Source organism: Saccostrea cucullata, unplaced genomic scaffold, assembly GCF_032062105.1.
Source record: "Saccostrea cucullata isolate Sc308-1 unplaced genomic scaffold, CSIRO_AGI_Scuc_v1 ctg17406, whole genome shotgun sequence".
Taxonomy (NCBI): domain Eukaryota; kingdom Metazoa; phylum Mollusca; class Bivalvia; order Ostreida; family Ostreidae; genus Saccostrea; species Saccostrea cuccullata.
Genome location: NW_026939964.1, coordinates 1 through 9,691, shown reverse-complemented (window position 1 = coordinate 9,691; position 9,691 = coordinate 1). Strand labels below are relative to the sequence as shown.

Genomic DNA, 9,691 nt, shown 5'->3' with positions numbered 1-9,691 from the left:
CATCTGCTTTAATTACAAAGACTGGGCAGCCAAAAAGTGTGCAAAATTTTGTTTCTTCTGTGAAGGTACAGTTTCTTGTTACGTACATTACTTGGCTTTACCTTTAATAAGTTTAATGGTTATGCGCTTAACTCTAAAGATTGTCAAGATCTAGTAATTTAAGATTATATGTATATAAATACATATTATATAATTATGTAGAATTATTTTTAATTTTGTTGTGTTCAGTGTAGCGGTAGAGGTGGTTCATGCATTTCACTCTACCTGTTACATGATTAATGTTATTTTTCATTTCTATGACAATTCTTTTATGATACCATAAAAAGTGTTATGGCTTTTATGTTGAAGGTTACGCTTCATTGTTGGCGAAGGTTTTGTAACCTATATACAAAGACAAAGAAAGTGAATGACAACAGACGATATGAAAAACATTGTAATGGAGAGAATTACAGATTTTTCTTAAGGTAAAGATCCATACCGAAATAACGGAACTACAGATTTTGTTGAAACTTTTCAGAATCTTAACTGAGTATTTGTCCTTTCTAGATACGTGTAAATTTTACTAAAAATAGACATTGTTTCGTGAAATTACAGATCCTTTTCTAGATCAGTGTAAATTTTTTTAACATAAAAATGTGTTTTTTTAACGGTTTATTATTTGAAAATATTACTTTTTTTCTAGGAAATGTTACTAATTAAGTGTAAATTTTTCGTGAAATTACAAATGCTTAATTAAGAAATTGTGTTTTTTTAACTACTGCAAAAATTAAAATTGATTTTTTTAAAAATGCTCTAGAGAAAATATTTTCTTTAGGTTTAAACATATTTTATTTTTTTGGGGCAAAGCAATCCAAGAATTTTTTTTATGAATTATAGAAATTTGTTTTTTTAAACATATTTAGCTCAATAATTATTTTTTTTAAAAATTTTCCATTGTTATAAAAATAAATTGCTTTCTATGGCAAAAACTACAGATTTCATATTTAGCATCAAAATTAAAAATTCATTTTTATAAAATAAATAAAATGCTGCATAAATGTATTTATTTTTAGGGATAAAAATCTAACTACATTTGAAAAATTTAATTAAAAATATATCTTAATTTATGTACATTTGTGTAAAAATTACGCTTTATTAATAATTAAAACTTATCCTTTCTCAATAGCTCAAATTCAGAATTATCATGTCAATTCTTTCAAGTGTGCATTAAGTGGGGCAGCTGGGACAAACAAGAAAATTTCACATTTTTATACCAAATTTGCTGAAAAATGATTATTTGAAAAATATGGCTAAAAATTTTAACATCTATACTTTTATGATTTTTGAAAAATCTTTTTAACATCTATACCTTTATGATGGGTGCAAAAATCGCTTTAAATATTTAAAACTATCGTTAATAGAAAATTAATAAGTATGGTTTAAGTTATAAGTTGAATATTTAATGCAGAGACGGCCAATAATTCGTTTTCGCGATTTACAAACATTATATTAATCGGGTTCAATCTTCGGAATATTCTATATACCGTTAATGCGCATGTGTGACGTTATGACGTAAGTGAAAGAAGAAAACACTTTCAGTTTCAACATTGGTCGTTTGGATGCGATTTATTTGATTAAAAAATGAGAGAAGTGGCACATTTTACTACTTTTTGTGTCTACGTAATACATTTTTCGCTATTCATAGATACAAATAAGTGGTTTGTTTGCCACATCTCTTTAACGTCCGGTTTCTGATCAAAGGAAAAGCTCGGATCTGTCTAAGTAAGGTGCAAGTTCTTTATCATGTTTTTTTTCCATGTACAAATAGATAAAATCTATGTAAGCGGAGATGAATATGTTCAGTGTTTCCACTTTGTAATGTCTGATCTAGGTTTTCCGTACCTAGGCTAACTCAAATTCGTTTTATAAATTCTAAACACCAAACTCCATAGTTGATGACTGGAATTGCATTGAGTGCATCATTACTAAAACTTTGAAAATTAATTAGTAAAATATGAACACATTCTACGGTGACATGTTTGAGTAATCTTATATGCCCATCTGTCTAAACTCGGTCAACATGCTCAAACAAACCCTTACTTTCATATAATGTGAGATGTGAGACACAAGCTTCTTAATACATGTATGAATATTATGGTGCTATTATTGAAAATGTGAATCAAGACTAGAAAATTATTGAAAAAGAGAAACAAATTTAACATTTATTCTATAGATAAGTATGTGGTTACTGTTTATGTTTCTTTAAAATCAATAAGGTTATAAAATGAATTATCTGAGTTCATAATTAAAAGGGTTAAGTTAGTCAAATAAAAAATTGTTTGTTTGATGTACTCTGACCAAGCTGTCAAAATCACCCTTACACAATAATTATTTTCAGCACTTACAATTTTTTTTCTCGTTTTCCATAGTATAATTTTTATAAGGATGCCTCTAGATTGAAATTTTCATGGTGGATTTAGGAAAGATTGTGTGTGTTCCCCTGGAAATGGCAGTTATTAAATGTATATACTAAACCAAGCAGTACAATTCTCTGTCATCCTTGGACTTTCAGTAAGACGTGGTATTCTCAGAACAACAAATAGTTGTTGACAATGATGAGACAACTTAATCCCTTACTTCTTTCTCATATATGTATGGCCACATATATTTCAACAATGAATGAAAGCTGTGTAAATTTTAGAGGCTAATTATATATAACATCAAGAATACCACACCTTACTGTCAGTCAAAAGATAACAGTGAATTGTACTAAAAGTGACCTTGGACCCCTCCTTGGAAATGATCTTTGTAAAATTGGTATGAAAAGTCACCGGTATGATGCTTTAAAAGTCAACGGCTCCCTGAGTAAATAGAATTTTCTATGTTGAAGTGATATTTTGATATGGATCCAGCGAGCATTTGTTCCATGAGTATTGACACAGATTCTCGAACATGTAATTGTCTGAGCTGATGAACATCATTATAAGTACTGAATATTTAATTTGTATGTATAATTGTATATTAAAAATAGCTGAGAAATGGTACATGCATTATGAACATGGTGTAGTTTAAAAAAAAAAAAAACTCTTTCTGTTGCTCTATGCCTAAAATAGATTTAATCAGGACATCCAAGATGGTTCAATTTGACTTGTACAAGAGTTTAGGCAGTTCAATTATACTTCTTCAAAATTGTTTTCTAACCAAATGAAAAAAATGAATGAATTTTTATCATGCCACATGACACAGCATAAACTCCTAACTCATAAGTTTGGGAAGGACTCTTCATTTATTTGGGGGAAAATGGTTTGATATGAATTTTGCATGCTGGTCCAATAAATTATCTGGATTTTTGGAACTGTGTTGCACAGTGCATATTGATGTTAAAATAGATAAATATGTAGGTGTATAATTATAAAGCTCAATATGATATCAAAAACTATTTATGTAGGAAAAGAAAGATCTTTATAAACACTGGGAAAGTTATGTTTTTTCTTACAAGTATCTTGATAAACCAAGTTTAACATCAACAAAAAAAAACCCTGATATAATTGTCTCCCCTTTCACTGAAAGTGGGGATACTAATTTTAGGTTTGTGCATCTGTCCGTGTGTCTTTCTGTCTGTCTGTAACACTTTTAAGAAGCCTTTGAGCTTTTGCATTGAAATTTTACACAGCAACTCTCTGTGGCTCGAGACGCTTATTGATTTGGTGATCAAAGGGTCAAGTTAATTATGCAATAAATTTTGTTGAAAAATTGATTTGTTTTTGAAAAACAAAACACTGTCATAACTTTTATGAGACAGTATTAATAATTTTTTCATTCAAATAGAAAGCAACAATCTTGACATAAATCCATAAATCTAAATTGAAACTGTTTATCTTTGTTTTTAATGATTAATGCATGATTAAACCATGCACGAACAACCTGATTATATGATTATAACATTGTAAGCACTCGGCTTAACAAACAGAGTTGATTTTGTGAATTGTCTGATTGAAATTTCATCCTTTTCCTTATTCCTTTTTATATCACCCTCTATGATCTCATAGGCATTCCTATTTATCATCTTATACATGTGTTTCCTTCTTTGTTACTGTCATATTGCTATTTGTGGGTTTAAGTCTAACCATCATTACAGTAATCACGGTAATGCATAAAATTGTGATCTAGAAAAGTACACTGGGGATCCACATTATCTTATTAGCTACTGATATCTATCGCTATACTATTCATGGGTGCTTGAAGACAGAAATATCCCCTTCCCCATCCGATATAGACCCCTGGGTCTGTTCGACATATGTTTTTCTAATCTATTATACATATTGTATATACCGTAGATGACAAATATGTAATTTTATCATCAATTTGGAAATTGGCTTTAGCAAACATATTATAACAAGAGGCCCAAAAGGTTGGAAAATGGTTATGTACTACGTACAAGCATATACCCGACAAGCAAACGATAATGACTTTCGACAAGAGAACCATTTATTTGTTACTCTGTTCAACTTCCAGAGAATCGAACCCAGGACACCTGTCAGTCTTATGACAGGTGCACCATACACTACCCTAATATACTTTGAGGTTGTTGTGCACTAGCTTTAAAACAATTTTTTCTAAATTTTCAGCATATGTGTGTATTAAGGATTTTTTTTTTGGCAATGTATCAATGTCCTTTTCTACTTAAATGAAATATTCTGTTTGGTTTTTTTTATCAATAACAGAACATTTATATTTGTGCAGTAACTGTTTTATGTATGATATATATACATTGTAAAAAAAGTTTTCCAAATTTTTTTTTTCAAAATCCCGAGTCAATCCCCAGAGGATGATATTTTAATTCAAACAATCGAGAAGAGAAAAACGACTTTTAAAAATCGGAATATTGAAGCAAAGTATTTAGGTACCTGAATACTTGAGCCGTACGTGGTTCGAAAATGGTTACGTACTAGGCCTATGTACAAACATGTAAGCAAACGATAATGACTTTCGACAAGAGAACCATTTATTTGTTACTCTGTATTTCTTCAACTTACAGAGACAAAAAACGACCCGATTGTCGAAGTCTTTTAGTTATCTTGTACTCGAGACAATGAATCTTCCATGCCATCTTTGTTGTACTTTCGGTTTGACGAATCATCTAAATTTAAACTCTTCTTCGATCATGCATCCCGGAAAATAACTGAACATCGTATATTTATGCCATTTATTTGGAAATTAATGTACCTTTTTTTACGGTAAGTGAAATCGACGTCAGGCATTTTTGATAGAATAAGCGTCGGGCGCGTTTGACGTAATAACGTCACAAACGAGAATAACGTCACATAACGTTATTTTACGTGGTATGGATCTTTACCTTAAAGTATGTCACTGTGAGGTATTTCACTCATCGCATGCATGTGGTTAAAAACTCCGTTTCGCACATCTACATGCAACATGCCAATGACTTCCCCAATTGTTAAATCTCCTTTGTATGAATAGTTTCCAAGGACACTCACAGACAAAAACCGTAATAACACAACATTATACAAAAGACAGTATGTCAAAAAATTTGTATACAGTCTAAAAAATAAACATTATATTGCATATCATTTCTGCTGAATATGTTTATAAGACAAGAATCTAATTGTTATGATTAATTGTACTTAATATTACTTGATGCCTTTATCTTATTTATACTTTATATCAAGAAACCACCACAACAACAACTACCACTACCACCACTCCGGCTCCCACCACAGAACCACCTTGTGTGAATGTCGATCCCGACTGTGAAGACAGGGGACCAGTTGTTTGTTTCCAAAACCAGACTTGGGCTCAGGCAAATTGCAGGGTTTTCTGTGCCTTCTGTACACGTAAGCCCTCAGCAAACTTTTTAAACATCTTTAATCTTAACATTAAAAAAATTCTGGTAAATATTCAAGAAACAAAATTAATTTAAAAAAAAAAACAAACTGCATGTATGAATATACGTAATCAATATCATTAACAATTAATTAATCTGCATTCCGTTTGAGCTCAGCTGAATTGAAAACCACTAGCGCTTTATTTCTGAACACATTTTATCCGGCATTTGTCCATGTTTGAAACTTAAACTTTCCACACTTTTTAAATTAATGGTGAACCAGTGGGTCTATTTCTCCCAAACTTTCCACAACGTTGCAGTAGGCTTAAAATATATTGATTTGGATGGCCAAAGGAAACTTGGAAGGGGGGTTGGGGGGTTGGACGGACCTCAATAAAACATACTTCTTTTTATTTTAAAATTGATTTTTCCCTTCCCTAGCCAAAGTACAAAGGTGGCCGTTTTTTCCTAATATTCAGCCATTTATTATATTTTATCGTACATTTACATCTTACTAAGAAAATATAAATTATTATTTAAGCTCCCACTACACCTGCAGTCATAAGTAAGTGCTATTTCAATGACAATTCAAATTAAGATTGAAAATGTTCATGTTATGTCATTTAGTGTTTCAATTCTAATAATCAGTAATCTATAATCCTGGATGACTTTGTCTTTAAAACATGTAAATGACTTTTATGAAATGTTTATTTGCCTAATGTCAAACACAGATGTGCCATCAACAAACGTCCCTACAACAGCTACCTTGTTCCCTGTAACCCAGCCCCCAATCCCGACCACTAACGCTCCACTCACTACAACAACTACTGAAGAACCATGTAAGTTGTTTGTTATGTCATTGATGAAAATCCAAATATTGATTTTATTCATAAGGTTTGTATAAATTCATCGATTTGAAGGTGCAATCAAAAAGTCCAAATCTTAACCCTTTCTCCAAAGTTCAAAAAAAAAGAAATAAATGACAAGGTATAAAGTTAATTTTTTGGTATGTAACCTCTGGGAATAACTCTCCCACGCTCATTAGTTTTTCTTCAATAAATGATAACTCTTTTTTGCTGGCTTAATTGTACCTACTTATGAAATTTAAACTAGCCATCCAATTAAAGCTAATGTATAGACTCATATCATATGCAGTTCATTCCAGCCTATTGGAAAACCTCAATGTGTGGTGCTTACTATGATAAATTACTTTTTCAGTCTTATATAGAAGTCTTTTTATGATTCAAATTTGCATTATTTCTTCACTTAATAACAGATGATAATTTCTAATAAATTAATAATTATCTCTAATTTCTTTTTTTTTTCAGCGACAAACCCCACCATCATTGTGATTGGATAAATAGAACGCCTTTAATAAAATTTCTTTTTTGTATCCTTAACTTATTTGTGAAGATAGAAATGTTAACATAAAGAGTACACACGTTTTCATAATAGTTCGAAATTGTTGATATTAGCTGGATATCATAAGAAGGGCTATTTGTTTCAGTAAATGTCTCTTTTTCAGAGCGAATTTTTTCTCAATATGATGAAGTTGGTTTGCATATAAATCAGATCAACTTGTACATAACAAACATTGGACTTCTCACCGTTTGTAGCAGCTATTTCTTAGACGTAGAAATAAGTAAAGCATTTTGAAAAAAATAAAGTATGCCCTCCCTAAACTTATTATTTACAAACCCTCAGAGCCATGCGTAAACAACTTGTTCAACTGGTTATGCAACTTCTTCATTATGACATTTTTATTGTTAACATTTCTATTTAAGTACATTTATCTTTAAGCTGTCAGTGTAACCGCACTTTTCATATGATACAATGATCTCTTTTTGTCAGCTACCATTAATTAGTATAATGTAATTTAGTATGCCAAGACTATAATTTCTTTAATTCAACGATGATTGCATTTTAATCATATGTACCTTTACTACATGTACAAACAAATATTCAATTTGCAATTATATATTGATAAATGAAATTCTTCTAAAAATAGCTCATATTTATTACATTAAAACATACTGTATTAGTACTGACAAAAAAAGGTTTTCAATAGCAGTTTACATTTTGTAGATGACATTTATTTACTGCATTGTTTTGCTTTTTTTTGACTGACGACACGAATTTGTGAATATGTTGCAGATAAACTTAATGTCTACGGGACTCACATAGGGCCCATGCGATAATAGCAATTTTGTGAACATAAAAAATTCTTACAGACACAATAACTTAAACTCACTCATTTGTGATTCAGGGTATTTTTCTCGTTAGTTGAAATTCATTCATCTGAATGAATGAAATTGGTGTAAGATGGTTTAGATAAAGAGGATGATGCACCAGATTTCTGGTTCTTGTTTAAATTTTCCCAGTTTTTGTTGTTTTAGAAGTCAATGTTGCAAGATATTTTTTAGTTTTTTTCTTCTCTAATTATACTTTAAACTTCGCCACCTTTCAGAAATCTGAAAATGGATAACTATCTCAAGTACAATCTGCTTGTCTTTATTTGCAGGTAGTGTTTTTAAACCAAGTGTTTCAATCTGCTTGTTTGGATGTTGCAAGCTTATTTGACTCAGTTGTCCTTTCTTTCCTTCAGTTTCCATTTTGGATTGATTTTAGAGAATCGGTAGAGTTATTTTCTTCGATCTTAGGTCACCTGAGTCACTCAGGTGACCTATTGCTATCGGTTTTCGTCCGTCGCCGTGTGTCGTGTTTTAACATTTGAACATTTTCAGCTTCTTCTCTGCAACCACTCAACCAATTTTGGCATACAGTATATATTGGTGGAGGGGAACAAAAATTGTGAATTTCATGGTCCCTGCCACCTGGGGCCAGAGGGGTGGGGTCAAAAACCACTTAAATTAATGCAATCTTTCATCTTCTTCCTTACTCCTGGACATCAAGCACTCAAACTGTTGGCATGAATGTAATGAGCATTGAGTCTTCTACCAAAATTGTAAAATTCATGGCTCCAATGTCAGGGGTTTTAGTGCTAGGGCAGGGCAATATAAAATATATAGCGAAAGTGCATTATTTCTTTAAAAATCTTTTATGCTCCTGGGTATTAAATAAACTAACTAAGACTATAACATGTAGTTATGATGAGCAAGAATCCCTCTTCCAGAGGGGGGTTGTACCTATATACTGAAAATGAATTAATTGTTTGAAATCTGCTTCTTGGTATTAATTAAACATTTCTGATAAGCAAGGGTGCCTTTTCCAAAATTGAGAAATGAGTGGACCTATAGGGACAGGGGTTCATGTGTGATAGGGGCACTTCTGATTATTGCTAAATATTACTGATAAGTTGAAATGCATTTTTTGTTCCCCTAGCCTTACTATGAGTATTAAGTAACCAAACTAAGCAATTGCTTAGTGTATAGTTATGATGAGCAATGGTGCCTCTTTCAAAATTGTGAATCCCATGGCTTCTAATTTAAAACATAAACAAAATTCAATCATTGGAAAGTTGTTGCATGATGCTCAGGTGACCTATAAGGCCCATGGGCCTCCTGTTCTATTGAGTTATCAGTTGACTGAAAAGGATAGATACTGTTCTAAATGCAGACTGAACATCGGTTGATGACAATGCAAGAGTGTATGATTTACCAGCAAGAGCACTAACAATATATTGGACAACTTTTATTGTTCAAATGTGAAAATTCTGATTGTTTTTTATAGTTGTAAAGTTCTCAACTTTAACTACATTTACAGTCTTGGTCAATTTCTCGCGTTAACATCCAAAATCGAAAACCCCTTGGCTTCTGAAGATCAAAGTACTCAGAAGTACAGACAGCCGGGCTCATTTACAGAGTAGAATGGATTTCTTACATGAATCACTTTTACATTCTGATGAAA

At 31.5% G+C, this 9,691-nt stretch overlaps 1 long non-coding RNA gene across 1 annotated transcript; it reads left to right on the top strand.

Moving 5' to 3' along the window:
• Positions 1 to 7,323, top strand: LOC134254353 (uncharacterized). Its single transcript, XR_009989302.1, has 5 exons — positions 1 to 65; positions 5,670 to 5,834; positions 6,366 to 6,389; positions 6,556 to 6,663; positions 7,153 to 7,323. It is a non-coding gene; the product is annotated as an uncharacterized LOC134254353 (long non-coding RNA).
• The last annotated feature ends 2,368 nt before the right edge of the window (positions 7,324 to 9,691 follow it).